General features: G+C 40.8%; 1 long non-coding RNA gene across 1 annotated transcript; it reads right to left on the reverse strand.

Moving 5' to 3' along the window:
- Positions 1-607: 607 nt before the first annotated feature.
- LOC120725837 lies at positions 608-4252 on the reverse strand. The gene is made up of 5 exons (XR_005694239.1): positions 3943-4252; positions 3421-3498; positions 3105-3141; positions 2383-2478; positions 608-1622 (listed from the first exon to the last, which is right to left on the reverse strand). It is a non-coding gene; the product is annotated as an uncharacterized LOC120725837 (long non-coding RNA).
- Positions 4253-22321: the final 18069 nt, after the last annotated feature.

Here is a 22321-nt window from a genome sequence, read left to right on the forward strand (position 1 = left end):
TTAAAGACCGCTAAGGCCGGAAGTGCGAGGCTTGTGAAATGGGACGGTCTAGCCTCCGTCGCGCTGCCCAGGTTGCCTAGCAACCATGATACTAACAGCTGGAAACGTTTCATACAGCTTTGTTTGACAGAAATGAAGGAGAAAATCTGTTGTTCATTTGTTTGTTTGTTTCTACATGAGCTTTGATCATTCTCTCTAAGATTAAGCTCAGCTATTGAACGGCGTATATTTTAAAGTAAAGGCTTTAAAACCAAGTTAGTACAAACGTCACTAATGTCACATAACTTTGCCGACATGTGGCCAACAGTAATGTTTAATGTTCTTCGTTATTAAACATTTGCACATAAATAAGTGAGATCATATTCAGTACTTAAAGTTTACTCTTTGGGCGCTCCTCATCCAGCGTTTTTTTCGGCAAAATTATCCACACCCACCGCCGCGCTATGCATTCTGGGATATGTTGGGCCACGAAGTCTACACTTCAGGGAAATGAAGGACGCATTTGACGGCCGCATTTCGAGCACACTGTAAACCCAAACAAGTTAACTGAACTTAAAACTTTTGTGGAAACTGATTACCTCAAAAGATTTAAGTACACAAACTCATCTCTTCTAAGTATGGGGGTACTCAAAATTTGTATTTATTGTTAACCTAAAAATTTAAAATTATATTTTATATTTTATTAATTGAGCTTTACTCAAAGACTGTATACTTTAATTTCAATATTTTTGTGTTTCTTGTAGTTTATTATTTTGATGCAAAACAATGCAATTATATTACAACCTAAACTCAAATTATCTGATTATTAATTAAAAGATATTTATGTTTCAATGTTTGAGTGTAGACTACTAAAAAAAAAAAAAGTACGGAAATTCAGTTACTTTACATTTTGTTTATTTAACATTTTTTCATGAAAATTTAAAAACATCACAAATGTTTTTATAAAACCACTAACATGGACATTGGCACCATAAAGTGAGCATTATAAATTCTGTGTAGAACATGTATCTTTTTATAAAATCACAAAGGACGACATCAGTCCTAATTGCATCTTTCTCAAAATACACAAAAATGCAAAACAAAAAGTCAAATACTAATCACTTTTTTTTAAATAGAAATGAAAAACAATTTTTTAAAATGGGTACAAAGACGATCAGCTTCCAAATAACCAGATAAGGCAGTCAAGTATAGGAAAATTAGGTAAACTGATGGAGTTAAATCCACCCAAAGCCTGTAGTAAACTTAAAGTGCTTAAAGTGCTTCAAACAAAGTGCTCAGTAACAGAATGCATGTCCTAACAAACATTGCCTTATATTCCTTAAGAGCATGTAGGCAGGGGTTTCAGGGGTTTGCCGTCAACAAGCCCCATGAAGATATTTTGGACAAAGGCAAATGTGTGAACCAGCTTCCTGGGGTAGTCTAAATGCAGAGCATAGATCAAGCCAAACAATAAAGCAAATGCATCTGCAAATCTGGGAATATCACGCATCACCTAGTCGCCTTTCACCACAACAGCCATGCTTGAGGAAGTAAAACGGACTGGACTGGGAAGCGCCGTCGGTAACCACAGTGAGAAGGGCAACTGGAGTGTCAATGAGGGTCGACTCATCCAATGCGTCCACCTGGAATAGACACAGTATCAATGGTAAATGGCCTGTATTTGTATAGCGCTTTACACATTCAGTCATCCACACATTCACACAAAGGTGATGGCAGCTACACTGGAGCCACAGCCACCCTGGGGCGCACTGACAGAGGCGAGGCTGCCAGACACTGGCACCAGCGGGCCCTCTGACCACCACCAGTAGGCAATGGGTGAAGTGTCTTGCCCAAGGACACAATGACCGAGACTGTCGGAGCCAGGGCTCGAACCGGCAACCTTCTGATTACAAGACGAACTGCCAACTCTTGAGCCACGATCGCCCCAATTAAATTAGTAAGGTTGGTTTGAGAGAATGTGACAAGCATGACCTGTAATCTAGCAAAACATTCAGCAGTGTAGTGGGTTACTTTGTAACGAGTTAGGGTACTCTACTTTTTTTTGAAAAATGTACATTAACGTGTTAGCTTCTTGCATTACATAATTTGTATTTTTGTTATTTTTCTAAAAAAAAGTAATTTTTTATTTCATGACTTTATCTCAAAAAGAAACTAAATCTTGACTTCAGCCTGGTTTTTGGGCCACCTGCAGCATAGCCATAGTGCTGTGATACACCTGTGCCCTGCTCCTGACCTGTGTGTGTTTGTGTGTGAGGGTTTTCTAAAGAGAGGGTATTTTGCTTGTACAATTTGGTACAAATTAAATAAATTAAATTGTATTTAAAAAAATCCATAGCATTTTATCTTACTGGCAGAATTTAAGTAATGCAAAAATACACTTACATTACATGTCTTAAAGAATTCTGGGTCCTCCTCCCACAGGTATACAGGAAGGGCACGAAGTACTGCAGTGCGTTTCACGTTGATATCAGGCGCCTCCTAAAAAGGGAAAAGAAAAGTTCATTTAACGCAAAGTTTTCAGGTGTCATTCTTTGGGGAGAATTCATGTTTATGAAACTGCATGACATCAGACTCTACTAAATTTTGGAGACTTTTCTTTTAAGATACAACCTTTCTGTCTCTTGTGACAGAGAGTCTGTTTCTTAATCATTTGACAAAAACCCTACACAGTATTTTAAAATAGTGTTCTCCAGATCAGAGCTGTAATCTATATAGAACATGGGGTTCAAAGCAAGGAAAAATTGTGTGTTTATCAGTGAAACTTTTAATTTGTTTTAATTTTATCATTATCAATATATGAAATCTTCACCTTAAGGGACTTAATGAATGGTTTCTTCTAAAAATTAGAAATGATTGAGTCATTTCACATCATATGAAAATATTAATTTTTAATACAAATTTGGCCCTATAAAAATGGAAACTCAGTAACAAAGATAATGGAGATTCTCTAAACACGAGCGAATATCACAGTAAAATTGTTGATTGTGATTTACACATTGGATGTATCCTCAGTGATTTGGTACAATTATACAACATTTTATAAGAACTGAACAACTGATGAAACAACTTACTTATGTGACCACATATGGAGTGTTATAACTTACCACAAAAGGTGAACTGTGCCACTGACCCTTGGTAGAGCTGCACATGATAAAAAAAATTCATTATAAATACTAACACAGCTATTAATAATTAAACTGGTGGGGTACATTTAAGATGTTAATGTCACAAAATAAAATAGACTGGTAGAAAGAAGTACAAGGAAATGGTAATGGGGGGCGCCATGAAAATAGATCTTTTCAACATGATTCAGTGTGACAAAGCCGGGGCATGATTTAAAAAAAAAAAAACAGGTCTTTTAACCTAAAAATGTTTTAATGGCCATGAAGAAAAGACTCTTCAATAGATCTTTCAACTCACCTGTGTTTACTGTCTCCACCTGAAATTAATTGCAGTCTGAATTTTTTTTCTTCTGTCTTTTTGTCTTCGGTCTTCAGCCTTGGAAGAAAAAATAAAAATATTGAAAACCTTATCAGCACACTAAATATACAACACCTTGCTATATTTCAATTGTTTTAGATAGAAGTTGCCACTGCTAGCTAAGTCACTTTTGAATGATGCTAATGAGAAGAAAAAAAAAACCTGCCGAACAATGAGGCTGCTGTTGTAAAAACACCAACTTTCTTGCGTTGGCAAGGGGTCGTTAAAATATCACTAAGACCCTTTATGTGTGATTCTTAGTAAAACTGTTTTAATCGGTTAAAACTGTAAAACTGACGACATAATCTATGTTTGAAAAAGAGCGCGAACAACTATTCACCACCTGGGTCTGTGCTTTTTAACACAACAGCGCATTCGAAAACAAGTTCTTGCCTGCAACATATTAATATACTTGCTTTTTTACGGAAAAAATAAACATAACGAAGGTTCCGTTTTACTTACAAGTTTCTCCAAATGTGCTCTCCAGTCGCTCGAGAAGGGCAGCCACATTGAACAGAATTTTCTGTCAACGTCGTTCAGGTTAGAGAGAAAACGTCATGACGTAGTTGACGTACACATGCGGAGCTCGGAAAAAAAAACATTTACTCAAAAATCATATTTAAGAAAGCAGTATTTACTCTTAACTTCTAATCCATGTACAATTATAACTGTTTGACTCGTTAACAGAACAGAAAATTTTTAAGTTGTTTCAACTTTGTGAGAAATTTCAATTGTTATATCCACAAACTTTATAAGTCAGGTAGACTGTTGGGGTTTACAGTGCAGCCTTCGAATTGGGACAGCCTTCGTCGCGTCGCGGTGACGTAATCGGCCTTAAAATGCGGCCTTTAAGGCTGCAGACCCTGAATTGGGATACAGCCAAAGAGTAAATAGATGTGGACGCTTCCAGCCTACATGCTGAGGTAAACTGTGATCTGTCTCCATGACTGTTGGCCAGAGCTGACTCGGGGTAATCCTGATTTATTGCCAGGGCCCTGTTTCAGGAAGCCGGTTTAGTGGAAAAACTGAGTAAGTATACCCTGAGTTAACGAAAACTCTCGTTTTTCGGTTTCACAAAGCGAGTTCAGCTGAAGCCTGAGTGAGTCACTATGACGACACACGCCGTGAAGCTAACCTGCCCCCTAGTAGGTTTACTACAACTAACCCTGACTGTCTCCGCCCCGTTGTCGGAAACCTGACAGTAGGAAGTGTCGGACATGGCGTGCTCCTTCCTTGAAGAGCCAGTAGATCGTGAAGCCCAAATTCTCCGCAGAGCTCTCCGCCGGGAGAGAGTGATCAGAGCGCGTTTGGACATTTTATCATTTCCTGATGATTTTCTGTGCGAACGTTACCGTTTCTCAGCACAATCTATAAGTTATTTGAATAACATCCTCAGGCCATATATTACGCATGTGACACATCGCGGACATGCTCTCAGTTCATTACATATTATTTGTATTGCACTTCGGTTTTTTGCAAACGGGAGCTTTCTGTATAATATTGGTGACGCTGAGCACGTTTCCAAGGCTACCGTCTGTCGGGCAGTCAGGAATGTTACAGTTGCACTGAAACGTCTCCTGTACTCGTTTGTGGTGTTCCCCGGTCATAGACCCACAAGATTTATCAAAGAGGGATGCCACAAAATTGCAGGTATCAAGGTGACCAAAACGTAATGTATGATGTGGTGATACTTGGACTACTACTTAAATTTCACATTTATTTTCAGGGTTCCCAGGCGTGATTGGCTGTATAGATGGCACTCACATTCCAATCATTGCTCCTTCAGTAAATGAAGGAGACTATGTGAACAGGAAGTCTTTCCACAGCATTAATGTACAGGTACATAGTTCCCTGTAGCATTTCAAACTAACATATTATTTCATTATAGTAATGGATGCTAATTTGTGTTCTCTGCACTGTGAAGATCATATGTGATGCTGCCAACATTATCACAAATGTGGAAGCCAAGTGGCCAGGCTCTGTCCATGACTCACAAATATTCCGTGAATGTACACTGAGCACAAAATTTGGACATGGTGAGTTGAGAATACTTTAAAATATATAAAGACCAATTGCTTCAGGGACATTTGAACTGAAGTGTATCCTTCTGTCTTAGGAGAGTTCACTGGCTACTTGCTTGGTGATAGGGGGTATCCATGTTTACCCTATTTGCTTACCCCTTACCCTGACCCTGAACCGGGCCCACAGCAGCGATATAATCTGGCTAATTGCAGGACAAGAGCCAGAATTGAAATGACTATCGGAATGCTTAAGGCCCGGTTCCAGTGCCTGCAAAGACTCAGGGTCACCCCAGAAAGGGCATGTGACATTATTGTGGCATGTGTGATTCTTCACAACATTGCCACAATTAGAGGAGAACACTGTCCTTCTGAACCAAACATCAGCAGTGATCCAAACCATGAACATCCTGACCCTCCCACGGACATACAAGATGGAAGAGCAGTCAGAGACACCATATGTCACAATCATTTCCTTTGACCCATCACCTCAACATGTTGAAAGAAGAATAAACAGATTTTTGGATCAACTGGCTTTATTGGTCGCCTGTATTTCCTGTACACAAAGTATTAAAAGATGTAAACCTCATAAAGTGTCTCTGTTGCTTCCTCCTCTGTAACAGCTGTCAATGTTTCTTCATTATTTTCCTGTGGTAAAGAAATAAACAACATTGCTGTTCTACTGTAAACTCATATAATCTGTGGAGTATTACTCACAACTGCATGTCGCTCTGGCTCAACAGGAGGCTGCACCAGATGCAGTACACCACCACCATCAACTGATAGAATATGAGGTTTATACAGGTCACTTATAACTTACAAGGGACCAAATGGCAATTAACAAACATACCAATCACCTTACACTTCATTGTCATATTGCTCTCAAAGACAACCAAGACTGAGGGAAGGCAAAATCAGTAGGAAAATAACTTCACTACAAAATAATCCATTATGGTAAAGAGTTTATCAAATGAATGAGTAGCACTGCAAAGGTGACTGTGAAGACAGGATGTATGCACATCATGTATTATTTTGAATTTACCCCCTATGTAGGCACTTGTGTCTTGCAGGGTTATTGACTCAGAGGATGTCCCCGCAGAGATGCCTTCAGCCACAGGGCGCCCACTGTTTTGGCTGAGGGCCAACTGCTCAGCCTCTGTGAGTGGTGGTGGTGGAGGACCCCCACCTGTTTTTCGGGCCTCCGCTTTTTTTCTGTTGGCTATAACGGGTCACATTTGAGCATACAGAGTAAACAAATATGTACTTGTAATGTGCTCAGATAATTTCAATAAGTGCTTACAGAAAGGAAATTAATGTAGCCTCTAACTGCAATTGATTTACATGGGACATACAGACCAAGCACTATGGCTCATAATACAATTACACCTTACCTGTTTGGACTATATTTTTATATTTCATTTTTACTTGCTGCCAGGCACGTTTGGGGCCTGTTGGGTTGCACCTGTGCTCACATCACATCACAAAATAAAATGTATAAAATAACAAATAAAATAACATATGATAAAATAACGTGTTAAATTGGTGGAAATCCCTAGATCAATGTTTAAATTAACACTCACGCATTGACTCTGTCGGCTATGTTTTGCCATGCATGCTCCCTTTCTTTCGCAGCTGTGGCTGTGTTACTTTTTTCCGCGGAATTTGCATGTTTTCGGCATATGGCTGCCATCAGAATTTCGCCGTCAAGCGCTGTAAAATACATTGACCGCGCCTTCTTTCCCTCCGTCTCCATGGTGACTCGCTGAATCTGTGCTCCGCTTATCAGGGCTTTATGTATCCTCGTGCGCGTGCTTAACTTGGGGTTAAAGCAACTCCGCGTTGATTGAACTACTTGTTATCAGCCTTTCTGAAACCGAATATTCCGAGTTGGACAGTTCGGGGTTACTCAACCGTGGGTGCCGTTTTTCACTCTGAGTTTTCTAAACCGGCTTCCTGAAACAGGGCCCAGGTGTTAAAAGATGGTGTGTACAAAAACATATTCATATACAAACAAAGTGGCTGCCACCATTGTTGGATCCATGTGGAGGTTGATGGTTTGCAGATTTTAGATGAGCTGGAGCACTTACAGTACCACTGTAATCGTTCTGTTATCATTATTATTTGATTCAATTCAGTTTTATTCACATAGCGCCAAATCACAACAACAGTTGCCTCAAGCTGCTTCATATTGTAAGGTAGACCTACAATAATACATACAGAGAAAACCCAACAGTCATGTGACCATGTCTTTTATCGCCTTTTTTGAGGGCCGTACTCAGAAACGCAAACATCTTCCACAAGCGTCAGATCCAGTGAAACTGTATGTTTTGGAGCAGTAGACAGCAAACTGTAAAATCGGATTCATCTCCTGGTCGTCTACATAGAACCAGAAGAACTAGAGGTGGCTGCAGCCCAGGAGGTCATCCGCTAATTTGAAAATTGGTAGTTTGATCCCTGCTGCTCAAATCTTGGCCAAAACACTTCCCCCAAGCAGCTCAGAGTATGAATGTTAGTTAGAAAATGCACTTTTATAAAACAATGCTTGTATGTGAACGGTGAAGTTGTATAAAGTGCTTTGAATGCTCAGAGTAGGAAAGCACAATATAATTTATTTACTCTACAGCGGTCTCTCGTTTATCAGTTATGTTTATCAGTTTAGAGTTATGTTCTAAAAATAACCTGCGATAAGTGAAATCCGCAAAGTAGCCAACTTTATTTTTTACAATTATTATAGATGTTTTAAGGCTGGAAAGCCCTCACTACACACTTTATACTGTTTTCTCAGACAGGCAGGAACATTTTCACACTTTTCTCTCTTGTTTAAACTCTCAAAGTTCAAACCTTCGTAGAAAAATAAGTCCAAAGGAACCCGCAGGTGACGACGTTTTGTCGACACTGTTGTTTGTTGGGGAGAAAACGTACAAACATACAGTCCAGCACTTCAGAGTCACACTGCTAGTGATCAAAGATTTATGTAAATGTGACAAGCTGAACGCATCCTGTACTGACAGGAGACACAGCACGGGATTACTGACAATTGTCTACAGCCAATCAGGATGCAGAACACAATACACTGTAAAAAAAAAAACATGCAAAATTGCACCAAAAAATCTGCCAAACATTGAGGCCGCGAGGGAGCACTGTATGTGCCTCTTATGTTCAGGTAATCTATAGATTCACCTGGACAGGTTTGAGAACGGTGCTTTGTGGTGTGAGCTGAGAGGAGAGGTCTATAACCACAGTGTACCCCAAGAAACTGGAACAAAGCATAAACAAAAACACATCTGAAGCCAAAATATTTGACACTATTCAAACATGCATAAATATAATCCATTTATAAAGATGATTTAAATTGATTATATTCCTGTATGTATGTACAGGGAGAAGGCTGGCTGGGCCACTGACTTCTTATTAAGAATAATTAATAAGGTTTCTTTGTCTTCATGGACGGTTGCATAGTAGTGCAGGTGCACCTGCAGTGGAATAAAGTGAAATGCAATAACACAGTATTTTGCATTATTCTGGAAGCCTGTAGGATTTGGCCTCCTGATGCAGTTCAGTAATTTACACTCATACTCAACAAACATTACATTTGTGAGATACACTTTCAGCTGAAGCTCGCAGAGAGAACAAAAGACAGCAGCATTTAAATATTTTCAGTTGCAGACAGATGAAACATTCATTTCCTGTCAGGTACTTCACAGCACACAGATATTTGATCCACGCTCAGCATGTAGTACACAGAAAACCCAAAAACAGCTCTGTCACAGGCCATGACAGAGACGACTGAGAATCAGGAATTAATTTTCAAGGCACCAAATCATTAGCAGGAGCCTGTTCTCCATGAATTAATAAATAGAACAAGATGTTGCTGTTTGAAGTTAATTACAAACTGGGTCAATAGTGCATCCCAAATAATTAGACCTGCACTTGAACAGATAATTTAATATTGCAGTGTAATTAAATCAAGAGCACTTTGGCATGTCAGACAGAGGTGCATCAATCTTCAGTGGAAATTTATCCATTTATTTTATTTGCATGTGAAAGGTGTGCAGAGGAGAGGGGGTCCCACTGAACACGATGAGCTCCGATGAGCTCCGATGAGCCTAAAGCCAGTTTTCTGTTTGCCTGGCTGGCTGATGCTGAACAGATAACCTGGTAAGGATAGGTTATGTTCAGAGGTTCAGTTTAAAATGGAAGTGCCGTGTTTTCATTGACTTTCTTTTACAACATACACCTTTTATGTGTGGAGGCTGTTAAGGCTGCTGAAACCAAGCTGTGAAGTCAGAGCAGGGCGAGGGTTGCACACAGAAAGGTTTCCTTTACACGGATTTACACAGCTTCTCGAACACAGACCAACAATACCTGTTTAATCAATAAAATCTATTTTACTTTATTTTACTTTATTCAGCAATTAATTAAGATGTTAACTTCACCGCTCTGTGCACTAAGTCACCAGATTGACGATTTCCTGCCGTACTGATTTGCTGTCTTGTTGAAGACAGTTATGTATATTTTATGTTCTTTGTTGATTTTCACCATCATTTTATCATCATCATCTGATAATCATGTGACTGGAGGAGGCGAAGAAGAGTAAAAGATGTAGATCCTGAAGCAGAGAGCCGGGGTTATCAGAGAAAGTTGATAACCACTGTCGTCTCTTTAATTTGGTCAAGTCAACTAACCATTTCCCTGTCCTTGCCAAGAGTCATTCGTTAGTTTGCTAAGTGCCTAAGCATTTTTTAATAGCAAAAATCAACTATGATGTGTTATTAGAAATTCGTTTTCTTGTTTCCGACAACACAAATGACTAGACATGCTATGAAGCTACGATTATATATATACTTTACATACAGTTAGGTCCATAAATATTTGGACAGAGACAACCTTTTCCTAATTTTGGCTCTCTACATCACCACAATGAATTTTAAAATGAAACAGCTCGGGTGCAGTTGGAGTGCAGACTTTCAACTTTAATTCAGATGGTTGAACAAAAAGCCTGCATAAAAAAATGAGGAACTAAAACATTTTTAACATAATCCCTTCATTTCAGGGGCTCTTAAGTAATTGGCCAATTTGAATAACTGAAAATAAAATGGTAATTTCTAATACTTGGTGGAAAACCCTTTGACAGCCTGAACTCATGGATAGCACCAGATGCTGAGTCTCCTCCTTTTTAATGCTCTGCCAGGCCTTTACTGCAGCTTGTGGGCCTTTCTGCCCGAAGTTTAGTCTTCAAAAAGTGAAATGCTCAGATGGGTTAAAATCAGGTGACTGACTTTCAATTCAGTTTTATTTAAAAATATCTTAATATGCACCAGGTCTGCAGTGTGACTCATCTGGGTTTTAAGGACTTTAAAAAAAGGTGTCTATGTTTACTAAATAGGACACGTTTTTGTAAACTAGAAGATGAATCAAATGATCTTTCCAATGTCAAAGTTCCAAAGAAAAGAGCTGAATGTTACCTCATCAGAAATCGACCCCTAACCTGCATAATTCTGCAGCGACCTCGTGAGCATTCGTGATATGAGTAATCAGGCACAATTAGAACAGTTCCTTCCTGCTCTTTAGCACCACTACAGCGGGTGTCACTGGAATAGTTCACTGTTCATAGCCCCACTCTCCCTGACAGCCTTTAGTCTGGGAAAAGCAATTTGCAGTTCAGTTTCAGCCACTTTCAAACTAAGCTGATGGGATTATTTTACAAGCAGCAGCCACCAGACACTGGTGCACCAAAAGTAGGTGGGCATGCAAAACTCAAACTCAGGTTTGAATAAACAGTCTCAGATGAATAAAAGCTTGTGTTTTCCCTGACTTGCCACAACAAGTCAGGGGAAAACTGTCTGCAAAGGACAAGCTAATTCATTTTCTCACAAAAATGTTTTAAAGGCTTTTGTACATGTGTGGATGTGTATTTATGACAGTGTGTTTGCCTACATGAAAGATTTACAGGTTGTTTGAATGAAAATGAGAGCGTTCAATAATACATGAGGCTGTCTGCAGAACACTATTACCAAAGAATATGTTTTATGAAAGCCCCATAAATGGTGGTGTGGGATATTTCCATGCTGCCATATATTTTACAGATCTGACAAATTGCAGACACAAGTCGATATTGCATTTGGGTTTCATGCTTGGCTGCTTAGTGTATTCCCTCAATTTTGAAAACACTGAAAAGAGGCCGAGAGAATATTAAACACATTTTTTCATTATATTACATTCTTCTGTTGGTCTGGGATGTATGACATCACTGCACATTAAGGGTTTCCTTCTGTGACAACATAGACAAAGTTACCATTTAACCTCCTCACACGCTGGAAATTGGATGCATTCATTTATATAATACCTTTACCTGGTGAAGTGAAACCAGTCATTCCTGTTTGTTGATGGAGTTCAGAGCACAGTGCTTTGAGATGATGATTGCATGTAGACGTAATGAGGGAGAAAAAAGAGGGAGGTCCTTTTTTTCCATTGGGGAGGGGGGGCAGATAAAAAATAAAATAATGGGGCTAATGTACGGTGGCCCTGAGAGGCCAAACGGACTGTGAACTTAAGAAAACACCAGCGATAAGAAAAATGCTGCCAAAGCACACAAAACAAAATGGACAAAAGAAAAACAAAAACACAAATGGAAAAAATGAAAACAAAAACAAAAAAAATGAAAACACAAACAGAAAAAATGAAAACACAAATAGAAAAAATGGAAACACAAATAGAAAAAATGAAAACACAAACAGAAAAAATGAAAACACAAACAGAAAAAATGAAAACAAATAGAAAAAATGAAAACACAAACAAAAAAAATGAAAACACAAATAGAAAAAATGAAAACACAAATAGAAAAAATGAAAACACAAACAAAAAAATGAAAACACAAATAGAAAATAGAAAAAATGAAAACACAAACAAAAAAACTGAAAACACAAACAGAAAAAATGAAAACACAAATAGAAAAAATGAAAACACAAATAGAAAAAATGAAAACACAAATAGAAATTAAAGCTGCAAGCAGCGTTATGAGGGCCCTCGCACCCCCGGCACGTCGAGCCACGCCCAACACCTAAAACCAGCACCTCCGATCTGATGTCACATTGATGGAATTCATGCATTTAACCACCAGCTAACATTTCAACTCATTCATTCATCATTAGTTAGTCGTTCCACTAGGTGGCGCTCTAACCATTATGTACAAATGGCATAACAAACATTTCCGAGCTCGAGTCTCATCACGCCTATGAGCTTTGGGAGAGATTGGACATTGTGTCTTTGAGTGACAGCAGATTACTGCTTTTTGGCGAGTGATTGAAACTCCACGTGCCGCCATGACCACCCTGTTTCCCTGAACGTAAAAAGCTTCGCAATTTAACATCACAAAGGTCTTTAGATTCCACACACAGAAGATTGCATCAATCTGATGAAATCCCTTGGAGGAGTTCGTCAAAGAACGGTGCCTGAAAAGAGGGGAAAATGTTGCCAAAATTGCACATTAATTTTAAAATGGCTGACTTCCTGTTGGATTTGGGATATTGCTCCAAGAGACTTTTTTGTACATCTTGATATCTCCTATGAGCTTACCAGGTTTCAGACTCATACATAAAACACAGAGCAGGGGCTGATGTTTTGAAATATTTTAGGGGGCGCTGTGGAGCCATTTCGCGCTATTCAATGACAACGATCACATGACAAAAAAGCCCGCATGACATTGGAGGTATGCACCAAATTTCAAGACTTTTTAAACTTTCCAAGCCCCTCAAAAGCCACTTCATCTTTCATGGTGAACCGCGTTGCCACCAGGGTGCGCCATTCAGTTTAAAGTCACAATTTTCGCACTAAAGCATCATGAGGGACTGATGGTGATATTCACTTCTTTTGAGGTGGCCACGATGAACCTGTGAAAATCAGTACATTAAAGTGTAAGACGTGACATTTTCTGTTGCCACTAGGTGGCGCTGTACGTATTCCCGACAATGGGCACATCAATCTGTTCAGGGCGGGTCTGACATCATGCCTGTAAAGTCTGGTACTGATCAGACTGGATTTCATTGAGTTATACTAATTTGTTTCTTCATGGCGTGACATCAAAGTTCGCCATGCTGCTGGGGTCACACCCTTTCGCGAAAAGTCACAGTTTTCACTGTAACCCAAGACCAACTCCTTAAGGCTTTCCTGGAGAAATTTGAGGCTGCAGATGTCACCCATCACAATACTGTACCCCAAAGTGTAAAACATGACATTTCCTGTTCCCACTAGGTGGCGCTGTCCTTGATGTCAAATATGGCAGTTGAAATATGTTCAGGGGTGGAGCCTTATCATATGTGTTCACTTTGGTCAAGGTCAGAAAATGTATGACAAAATGAGAGGCAATAAGATTTTCATGGCGAGTCATCGAAATTCGCCATGGCGCCACGGCCTCATAGTATTGTGAAAACTCAAAAGCTCCGCAATTTAACATGGCACAAGGGTGTAGTTGACACTGTCCAAATTTGAAGTTTGTAGGACCAAATCCCAAGGAGGAGTTCGTTAAAGTACAAGGCATGGAAATGGTAAAATCAGAGCCAAAATGTCACCTTCAATCCAAAATTGCGGACTTCCTGTTGGGTTTGCGTCAATGGGCCCCTAGAGACTTTTTTGTTCGTCTCAGCATGGTACACATGTGTGCCAAATTTCATACATGTAGGTCATACCCCCACCGGGGGCTCGCGTTTTTCATTTTTCTAGGTGGCGCTACTGAGCCAATTTTCCCTGGCCATGTCTGCGGACATTAAAATACGTAAATTTTCACCAGACCTGACGCGTGTGCAAAATTTCATGAGTTTTTGAGCATGTTTAGGCCCTCAAAAGGCCGATTCATTTGCCGGAATAATAATAATAATAATTAAAGCTGCAAGCAGCGTTATGAGGGCCCTCGCACCCCAGGCGCGTCGAGCCACGCCCAACACCTAAAACCAGCACCTCCGATCTGATGTCACATTGATGGAATTCATACATTTAACCACCAGCTAACAATTCATCTCATTCAATCATGATTATAGTTGTCCCACTAGGTGGCACTCTAACCATTACTGACAAATGGCATAACAAACATTTCCTAGCTCGAGTCTCATCACGCCTGCGACCTTTGGGAGAGATTGAACATTTTGATTTTGAGTGACAGCAGATTACTGCGTTTTGGCGAGTGATTGAAACTCTACGTGCCGCCATGACCACCCCATTTCCCTGAATGTAAAAAGCTTCGCAATTTAACATCACAAAGGCCTTTAGATTCCACACACTGGAGATTGGTTCAATATGATGAAATCCCTTGGAGGAGTACGTCAAAGAACGGTGCCTGAAAAGATGGGAAAATGTTGCCAAAATTGCACATTAATTTTAAAATGGCTCACTTCCTGTTGGATTTGGGATATTGCTCCAAGAGACTTTTTTGTACATCTTGATATCTCCTATAAGCTTACCAGGTTTCAGACTCATACATAAAACACAGAGCTGGGGCTGTGGTTTTGAAATTTTGTAGGGGGCGCTGTGGAGCCATTTCGCGCTATTCAATGAAAATGATCACATGACAACAAAGCCTTCATCACATTGGAGGTGTGTGCCAAATTTCAAGCCTCTATAAACTTGCCAAGCCCCTCAAAAGCCACCTCATCTTTCATGGTGGACCGCGTTGCCACCAGGGTGCGCCGTTCAGTTTAAAGTCACAATTTTTGCACTGAAGCATCACGAGGGACTGATGGTGATATTCACCGCTTTTGAGGTGGCCACGATGAACCTGTGAAAATCAGTACAACAAAATTAAAGCCATGACATTTCCTGTTGCCACTAGGTGGCGCTGTCCGTATTTCCGACAATGGGCACATCAATCTGTTCAGGGCGGGTCTGACATCATGCCTGTAAAGTCTGGTACTGATCAGACTGGATTTCATTGAGTTATACTAATTTGTTTCTTCATGGCGAGACATCAAAGTTCGCCATGCTGCTGGGGTCACACCCTTTTGCGAAAAGTCACAGTTTTCACTGTAACCCAAGACCAACTCCTTAAGGCTTTCCTGGAGAAATTTGAGGCTGCAGATGTCACCCATCACTATACTGTACCCCAAAGTGTAAAACATGACATTTCCTGTTCCCACTAGGTGGCGCTGTCCTTGATGTCAAATATGGCAGTTGAAATATGTTCAGGGGTGGAGCCTTATCATATGTGTTCACTTTGGTCAAGGTCAGAAAATGTATGACAAAATGAGAGGCAATAAGATTTTCATGGCGAGTCATCGAAATTCGCCATGGCGCCACGGCCTCATAGTATTGTGAAAACTCAAAAGCTCCGCAATTTAACATGGCACAAGGGTGTAGTTGACACTGTCCAAATTTGAAGTTTATAGGACCAAATCCCAAGGAGGAGTTCGTTAAAGTACAAGGCATGGAAACGGTAAAATCAGAGCCAAAATGTCACCTTCAATCCAAAATGGCGGACTTCCTGTTGGGTTTAGGACATTGCCATAACAGACTTTTTTGTTCGACTCTGAACGTTATATAGGTGTACCGACTTTCAAACTTGTAGGCCATACCCATACCGGGGGCTCGCGTTTTTCATTTTTCTAGGTGGCGCTATTGAGCTAATTTTCCCTGGCCATGTCTGAGAACATTAAAATACGTAAATTTTCACCAGACCTGACGCGTGTGCAAAATTTCATGAGTTTTCGAGCATGTTTAGGCCCTCAAACGGCCAATTCATTTGCCGAAATAATAATAATAATAATAAACAGAGCAATTACAATAGGGCCTTCGCACTGTCAGTGCTCGGGCCCTAATAATAATTAAAGCTGCAAGCAGCGTTATGAGGGCCCTCGCACCCCCGGCGCGTCGAGCCACGCCCAACACCTAAAACCAGCACGTCCGATCTGATGTCACATTGATGGAATTCATGCATTTAACCACCAGCTAACATTTCAACTCATTCATTCATGATTAGTTAGTCGTTCCACTAGGTGGCGCTCTAACCATTATGTACAAATGGCATAACAAACATTTCCGAGCTCGAGTCTCATTATGCCTGCGACCTTTGGGAGAGATTGGACATTGTGTTTTTGAGTGACAGCAGATTACTGCTTTTTGGCGAGTGATTGAGACTCCACGTGCCGCCATAACCACCCCGTTTCCCTGAACGTAAAAAGCTTCGCAATTTAACAACACAAAGGTCTTTGGATTCCACACACTGAAGAATAGTTCAATCTGATGAAATCCCTTGGAGGAGTTCGTCAAAGAACGATGCCTGAAAAGAGGGGAAAATGTTGCCAAAATTGCACATTAATTTTAAAATGGCTGACTTCCTGTTGGATTTGGGATATTGCTCCAAGAGACTTTTTTGTACATCTTGATATCTCCTATAAGCTTACCAGGTTTCAGACTCATACATAAAACACAGAGCAGGGGCTGTGATTTTGAAATTTTGTAGGGGGCGCTGTGGAGCCATTTCGGGATATTCAATGAAAATGATCACATGACAACAAAGCCTTCATCCATTTGGAGGTGTGTGCCAACTTTCAAGCCTCTATAAACTTTCCAAGCCCCTCAAAAGCCACTTCATCTTTCATGGTGAACCGCGTTGCCACCAGGGTGCGCCGTTCAGTTTAAAGTCACAATTTTTGCACTGAAGCATCACGAGGGACTGATGGTGATATTCACCGCTTTTGAGGTGGCCACGATGAACCTGTGAAAATCAGTACAACAAAATTAAAGCCATGACATTTCCTGTTGCCACTAGGTGGCGCTGTCCGTATTTCCGACAATGGGCACATCAATCTGTTCAGGGCGGGTCTGACATCATGCCTGTAAAGTCTGGTACTGATCAGACTGGATTTCATTGAGTTATACTAATTTGTTTCTTCATGGCGTGACATCAAAGTTCGCCATGCTGCTGGGGTCACACCCTTTCGCGAAAACTCACAGTTTTCACTGTAACCCAAGACCAACTCCTTAAGGCTTTCCTGGAGAAATTTGAGGCTGCAGATGTCACCCATCACTATACTGTACCCCAAAGTGTAAAACATGACATTTCCTGTTCCCACTAGGTGGCGCTGTCCTTGATGTCAAATATGGCAGTTGAAATATGTTCAGGGGTGGAGCCTTATCATATGTGTTCACTTTGGTCAAGGTCAGAAAATGTATGACAAAATGAGAGGCAATAAGATTTTCATGGCGAGTCATCGAAATTCGCCATGGCGCCACGGCCTCATAGTATTGTGAAAACTCAAAAGCTCCGCAATTTAACATGGCACAAGGGTGTAGTTGACACTGTCCAAATTTGAAGTTTATAGAACCAAATCCCAAGGAGGAGTTCGTTAAAGTACAAGGCATGGAAACGGTAAAATCAGAGCCAAAATGTCACCTTCAATCCAAAATGGCGGACTTCCTGTTGGGTTTGCGTCAATGGGCCAACAGACTTTTTTGTTCGTCTTGGCATGATACACTTGTGTGCCAAATTTCATACATGTAGCTCAAACGATGTGGTCGTAGGGCTGCATTTAACAAGGCATAGGTGGCGCTGTAGAGCCATTTCCCAGTGCTCATATGTAAAACCATTAAAATACAAAATTTTTCACCAGACCTGATGCGTGTGCAAAATTTCATGAGTTTTTGAGCATGTTTAGGCCCTCAAAAAGGCCCTTGTTTTGCCTGAATAATAATAATAATAATAATAATTAAAGCTGCAAGCAGCGTTATGAGGGCCCTCGCACCCCCGGCGCGTCGAGCCACGCCCAACACCTAAAACCAACACCTCCGATCTGATGTCACATTGATGAAATTCATGCATTCAACCACCAGCTAACATTTCATCTCATTCAATCATGATTATAGTCGTCCCACTAGGTGGCGCTCTAACCATTATGTACAAATGGCATAACAAACATTTCCGAGCTCGAGTCTAATCATTCCTGCGACCTTTGGGAGAGATTGGGCATTGTGTTTTTTGAGTGACAGCAGATTACTGCTTTTTGGCGAGTGATTGAAACTGTACGTGCCGCCATGACCACCCCGTTTCCTTGAACGTAAAAAGCTTCGCAATTTAACATCACAAAGGTCTTTAGATTCTACACACTGAAGAATGCTTCAATATGATGAAATCCCTTGGAGGAGTTCGTCAAAGTATGAGACCTTAAAAGGGGGGAAAATGTCGTCAAAATTACACATTAATTTTAAAATGGCTGACTTCCTGTTGGATTTGGGATATTGCTCCAAGAGACTTTTTTGTACATCTTGATATCTTACATAAGCTTACCAGGTTTCAGACTCATAGATGAAACACAGAGCAGGGGCTGATGTTTTGAAATATTGTAGGGGGCGCTGTGGAGCCATTTTGCGCTATTCAAGGAAAATGGTTACATAACAACAAAGCCTTCATCCATTTCGAGGTGTGTGCCAAATTTCAAGCCTCTATAAACTTTCCAAGCCCCTCAAAAGCCACTTCATCTTTCATGATGAACCGCGTTGCCACCAGGGTGCGCCGTTCAGTTTAAAGTCACAATTTTTGCACTAAAGCATCATCGAGGGACTGATGGTGATATTCACCGCTTTTGAGGTGGCCACGATGAACCTGTGAAAATCAGTACAACAAAATTAAAGCCATGACATTTCCTGTTGCCACTAGGTGGCGCTGTCCGTATTTCCGACAATGGGCACATCAATCTGTTCAGGGCGGGTCTGACATCATGCCTGTAAAGTCTGGTACTGAACAGACTGGATTTCATTGAGTTATACTAATTTGTTTCTTCATGGCGTGACATCAAAGTTCGCCATGCCGCTGGGGTCACACCCTTTTGCGAAAAGTCACAGTTTTTACTGTAACCCAAGACCAACTCCTTAAGGCTTTCCTGGAGAAATTTGAGGCTGCAGATGTCACCCATCACTATACTGTACCCCAAAGTGTAAAACATGACATTTCCTGTTCCCACTAGGTGGCGCTGTCCTTGATGTCAAATATGGCAGTTGAAATATGTTCAGGGGTGGAGCCTTATCATATGTGTTCACTTTGGTCAAGGTCAGAAAATGTATGACAAAATGAGAGGCAATAAGATTTTCATGGCGAGTCATCGAAATTCGCCATGGCGCCACGGCCTCATAGTATTGTGAAAACTCAAAAGCTCCGCAATTTAACATGGCACAAGGGTGTAGTTGACACTGTCCAAATTTGAAGCTTATACGACCAAATCCCAAGGAGGAGTTCGTTAAAGTACAAGGCATGGAAACGGTAAAATCAGAGCCAAAATGTCACCTTCAATCCAAAATGGCGGACTTCCTGTTGGGTTTAGGACATTGCCATAATAGACTTTTTTGTTCGACTCTGAACGTTATATAGGTGTACCAACTTTGAAACATGTAGGCCATACTCATACCGGGGGCTCGCCTTTTTCATTTTTCTAGGTGGCGCTACTGAGCTAATTTTCCCTGGCCATGTCTGAGAACATTAAAATACGTAAATTTTCACCAGACCTGACGCGTGCGCAAAATATCATGAGTTTTCGAGCATGTTTAGGCCCTCAAAAGGCCGATTCATTTGCCGGAATAATAATAATAATAATAATAATAATAATTAAAGCTGCAAGCAGCGTTATGAGGGCCCTCGCACCCCCGGCGCGTCGAGCCACGCCCAACACCTAAAACCAGCACCTCCGATCTGATGTCACATTGATGGAATTCATGCATTTAACCACCAGCTAACATTTCAACTCATTCATTCATGATTAGTTAGTCGTTCCACTAGGTGGCGCTCTAACCATTATGTACAAATGGCATAACAAACATTTCCGAGCTCGAGTCTCATCACGCCTGCGACCTTTGGGAGAGATTGGATATTTTGATTTTGAGTGACAGCAGATTACTGCTTTTTGGCGAGTGATTGAAACTCCACGTGCCGCCATGACCACCCCATTTCCCTGAATGTAAAAAGCTTCGCAATTTAACATCACAAAGGTCTTTAGATTCCACACACAGGAGATTGCATCAATCTGATGAAATCCCTTGGAGGAGTACGTCAAAGCACGGTGCCTGAAAAGAGGGGAAAATGTTGCCAAAATTGCACATTAATTTTAAAATGGCTGACTTCCTGTTGGATTTGGGATATTGCTCCAAGAGACTTTTTTGTACATCTTGATATCTCCTATAAGCCTACCAGGTTTCAGATTCATACATAAAACACAGAGCTGGGGCTGTGGTTTTGAAATTTTGTAGGGGGCGCTGTGGAGCCATTTTGGGATATTCAATGAAAATGATCACATGACAACAAAGCCTTCGTCACATTGGAGGTGTGTGCCAAATTTCAAGCCTCTATACACTTGCCAAGACCCTCAAAAGCCACTTCATCTTTCATGGTGAACAGCGTTGCCACCAGGGTGCGCCGTTCAGTTTAAAGTCACAATTTTTGCACTGAAGCATCACGAGGGACTGATGGTGATATTCACCGCTTTTGAGGTGGCCACGATGAACCTGTGAAAATCAGTACAACAAAATTAAAGCCATGACATTTCCTGTTGCCACTAGGTGGCGCTGTCCGTATTTCCGACAATGGGCACATCAATCTGTTCAGGGCGGGTCTGACATCATGCCTGTAAAGTCTGGTACTGATCAGACTGGATTTCATTGAGTTATACTAATTTGTTTCTTCATGGCGTGACATCAAAGTTCGCCATGCTGCTGGGGTCACACCCTTTTGCGAAAAGTCACAGTTTTCACTGTAACCCAAGACCAACTCCTTAAGGCTTTCCTGGAGAAATTTGAGGCTGCAGATGTCACCCATCACAATACTGTACCCCAAAGTGTAAAACATGACATTTCCTGTTCCCACTAGGTGGCGCTGTCCTTGATGTCAAATATGGCAGTTGAAATATGTTCAGGGGTGGAGCCTTATCATATGTGTTCACTTTGGTCAAGGTCAGAAAATGTATGACAAAATGAGAGGCAATAAGATTTTCATGGCGAGTCATCGAAATTCGCCATGGCGCCACGGCCTCATAGTATTGTGAAAACTCAAAAGCTCCGCAATTTAACATGGCACAAGGGTGTAGTTGACACTGTCCAAATTTGAAGTTTATAGGACCAAATCCCAAGGAGGAGTTCGTTAAAGTACAAGGCATGGAAACGGTAAAATCAGAGCCAAAATGTCACCTTCAATCCAAAATGGCGGACTTCCTGTTGGGTTTAGGACATTGCCATAATAGACTTTTTTGTTCGACTCTGAACGTTATATAGGTGTACCGACTTTCAAACATGTAGGCCATACCCATACCGGGGGCTCGCGTTTTTCATTTTTCTAGGTGGCGCTACTGAGCTAATTTTCCCTGGCCATGTCTGAGAACATTAAAATACGTAAATTTTCACCAGACCTGACGCGTGTGCAAAATTTCATGAGTTTTCGAGCATGTTTAGGCCCTCAAAAGGCCGATTCATTTGCCGAATAATAATAATAATAATAATAATAATAACACCGAGCCCTTACATAGGGCCTTCGCATACAGGAGCTCGGGCCCAATACATAATAATAATTAATAAAATAATATTATAAAATAAAAGAGCAATTACAATAGGGCCCTTCGCAACTACTCCAGTGCTCGGGCCTAATATAATAAACGAGCAATTACAATAGGCCTTCCAGCACTATCAGTGCTCGTGCCCTACTAATAATACTAATAATAAACAGAGCAATTTATCACATGGGCCTTTCCGCACTAATCAGTGCTCGGGCCCAAATAATAATATATATAAACAGAGGCCAATTACAATATGGACCGTCGCACTATCAGTGCTCGGCAATAGAGATAATAAGAAACGAGGCAGTA

This window comes from Simochromis diagramma, unplaced genomic scaffold (genome assembly GCF_900408965.1).
Source record: "Simochromis diagramma unplaced genomic scaffold, fSimDia1.1 OVJJ01000788.1, whole genome shotgun sequence".
In the NCBI taxonomy this organism is placed as follows: Eukaryota; Metazoa; Chordata; class Actinopteri; order Cichliformes; family Cichlidae; genus Simochromis; species Simochromis diagramma.